The sequence below is a fragment of the Pinus tabuliformis genome, chromosome 3_1 (assembly GCF_031772625.1).
Source record: "Pinus tabuliformis cultivar Carrire ecotype Pingquan chromosome 3_1, CPIR1, whole genome shotgun sequence".
In the NCBI taxonomy this organism is placed as follows: Eukaryota; Viridiplantae; Streptophyta; class Pinopsida; order Pinales; family Pinaceae; genus Pinus; species Pinus tabuliformis.
The window spans coordinates 390,169,735-390,173,630 of NC_142301.1; positions in this window are offsets into that span (position 1 = coordinate 390,169,735).

Consider the following 3,896-nt stretch of genomic DNA (forward strand, 5'->3'; position numbering starts at 1 on the left):
AGGGTTTGGCCCCTTATTCTCTAAATAATAAAGTTGTGGTGCTCCCAATGGGTTTGAGGGCACACAAGTAACCTCATGGGTCTCCATGTATATTGAAAATGCATGTAGACCATCTGTAAGGTGTTAGATGATGGTGTAAGTGTTTTCCAATCAGAATACAAGTCCTAAGTGATCTTCCAAATGCATGGTACAACTATGGGGTCGACTCGTCATGGTGAACCAGGTGCATCTTCCTCGTCTAATAGGTGAATATAGAAAATTATTTGAACATCTCTAGGGATTCATGGAGTGTTTTCTGCTACTATGAAAATATTTGTCTCTTAACACACACCCTAAATGTTCCAATGTAGCCCTCTTAAGGGTTAGGACCTCGTATAGGAGACCAAACCCAAAATGGTGACCATCTACAATCATGCATAAGATCGAATGCATCCCCTAGCCTTCCATTAAAACAAGTCAACAAATGAAATTGAGTTAAAGAGCTTACAAAACCATGGACAATAGGTGGGCACACCATAATGGCATGCCCTTCCATAGTGGGCTTTAGCATGCGCTAATGTCTCCAACCTCCAAATAGGATTCACCAAGTATCCTATTAGGTGGTTTCTACCTTTAAAGGGAATAAGGGTTTCTACATGCTCGTGTACAAGGGTAGCTAATAAAAGGGAATCCACAATTGGGTATATAATGTATATGAGAGAGAAATCGTGGTGCATGAGGTTCCTTGACCTTGATTTTCCACCCTTTTTATATGCCTTTTCACTTTTATGGTTTTTCTTTGATTAAATGCTTGGGGCTCAAGGGATAACAACATGATGTGTAAGATATAGTAGTTGATATCCCATTTAAGTTAGGGTTGTTCGTTACCCACGAGGGGTTAAGATAATCATGGGTTCTTGAATGATAAATGAGGCTCATCTAGGGCTTATAGGAACCAGGGTGATGGCCATGATAATGGGGTAGAGCTCATGTATTGGCTTTTTCCAATGTACTAAATGTGTTTGTCCTAACCATCTTTTGCATTTTGTGGTACATTTTCCTATTGAATGTGGCCAATTATGATTTCACTTTTCTTTTTAGCTGCATCAACCATTGGGGCATCATTCCAGGCCTTACCTAAGGTGTCAGAAAGGGGAGGGAGAAGGCTAACCCTATGTGGACCCAAGTGGGGTAAATGACGAATGGGGTTATAATGAGTGGAAGGGGAGTGATATGTGTGGATGAGGGTTTCCCATGTAGTACCGTCCCTAGAGCCCAAATGTCAGTAAAAGAGATCTCATGGGACTAAGGTCCAAGGTTAGCATCCAAAAGAGGTCTAGGGGATAAGAGCATAGGCCTAGCCCACTCTTTCCACTGAATCCTTCTGTTAATCCATGCCCAGAAGTATCCATGATAATCAAAGTACAATACTTAATTACCAAATGACAAGGCATACCTTTAGGTTTGTGAGGCCCATCTTCAAACATACAATCACGATAGATGGGTGAGGGACCACATGGTTAGCTGAGGTGGCAGAGAAATGACACAACGAGCTAGTTGTTGGCTGTAAGGGGTTGTTGGTTGTCGGTTGAGGACCATATCAGAGAATTTTTTCTCTTAGGGACATCACCCAAAAAATGGTAGGTAATATACGTGATCTCTCGAAAAATTGGACAAAGCTACTTGAATGGAAGGTCAAAAGAACTCTAACAATCCTTAGTTATCACAAACCTATTGCATACACATACAATTTAGGTGAAAAACACGAGGAAACATGTTTTCAAGATGCCTTATGATCGCACATGCTTGGATTAGACCCATAAAATCAACTCATATAAATAAAATTTCAAATGCCTACTTTAAATCCAAATAATATATCATGAGAAATATCATATTACATTAGTTGTAATGCAAAAATCAACATGCAATTCATCCTACTCTAACATTCATATGGTGCAAAACTAATAATAAATGTAACCATAAAGCCAATGCAGCCAACATATCATCCAAACAATATAAATATGTCGACCTATATGATTACTCATGTAGGAAATTCCAAATAAAATGTGGATAGAATCACATGGATGATAAGGCCGGTGGGAGGTAGGAAAATATAATGCCAACACATGGGTAATCATGTGAGAAGAGGTAAGAAAAGGATGTACTCTAGTCCATTATATCCTATCTTCCAACAAAAAAATGGATATGTCAATGATTAGGCTCATAAAATTTTGAAGGATGGCAACCTCGAGCATATTATTATGGTCCTTATTATTTATATCATATTTCATGGCCTCTACAAGGTTTTGATTACTAGGGAAGGGAGACTGATGAGATGGATAGGCACAAGTAGGTTTCCCATGATGATCACACAGGAAAGGGGAGATTATAGATTGATCATGATCCTAAGGGGGTTCCCAAGGAGAAAAAGAATATTCAATGAGGGGTTCTTTCTCGACACTACCCTCAGAAAGGGGAAAGTGAACAAGGTCACTTGAGATCATATGAGAATAAGTGCAGAAATAAATCTCAAAATTATGAACAATAGAGAAAGGCAAAAGGGGAGGGTGGAGTGTTATATCAAATAGGTTTATTTTCCACAAAATCATAATCTAAAGGCTTGGGTGATTTGAATATAGAATCATGAGGAGGATAGTTAGGAGCCTTATTAGTTTCCTTACTATTGGCATAAAAAAATTGGTTTTCTGTAGAAGGAGAATAAATTACTACCAACTGCCCCTTTTCATTCCAAGGAAAATAATAATTCTCCTTCCCAAGGGTATCGATGGATATGTCATCTTAATTTTTAAACTATAGAAAGGGAGGACCAAGTTCGGCCTCATCCTACTTGTTAGTGTCGTAAATGGGAGCACAATCAAATTGAGGACCAACAATTTCCCATTTCTCCTTTTCAATGTGGAATCAATCTCAAATGTCATCTTCTAAGGGGGAAATTGGATCACCTTCCTCAAGGTTCTCAAAGGGAGAGTCATCAAGAGTAACATCCTCAAGAAGGGTAAGGTTGGTATCAACTTCATCCTTTTTTTCATGTGAACCCAAAGAGGACTCTTCTTCATTACTTAGATTCTCAATGTCTTGATGATGGTCAATGAAGGCTTCCTATTGGATGCTCAATGTGCGGCATACTTGAAAATTTCTAATAAATCCATCAATGAACTCCTTAATAGATGAGATGCTTAAGGGTGAACAATACCCTTTCATGAAGCATGTGCATTAAATCTTTCTACATGGTAAATTTCGGAGAGTGTATCACCATCAAACACAGGCACCCCACGTACCTTCCTTGTGAAATGATTAGGGTTCCTAGGGATGCTAATAATGTCCAAAGCAGGAAATTTATCAAAGAAATATACCCTATTTGAAATATACATGAAAAATATGTTGGAGTCTTGAGAGTGAATTTAAAGATGCCTAGAAAAATGATTGCATCACCCTACAATCATCGACCTTAAAGTTCAATGAAGAACTAGGGCTTCATTCTTCCAATGGATTCACCAATAATGTTATGTCAATATGTCGTATGGGGAACAAAATACATGTTTTGTTTCCCTCGAAACGGTGCCAGAAATGTTTCTCCTCAAATTAGCAACGGTCCTAAAGGGCGACCCTTGAAGGGCTACTAGTAGGCTAAGGGAAACAATGTAGCAATAGCCCATTGCCACCTCGGCTAAGGCTCCCTTATCTTTATGAACTTTCACTGATCGGAGAAGACACGTTATGATGAGAATCAATAAATTGATAGACCAATGATAGAGTGAGGGGTGATCCTAGTAGCCTATTCACAATAGAGGCTCAAATGTGTGGCTTGATTTATTTGGAGCAAGTTTTAAATCTCTCTAGCAAGGGCTTAAGGGGAAATTCAAGGTTTTAGGTTTAGGGTATGTATCTTATGCGGG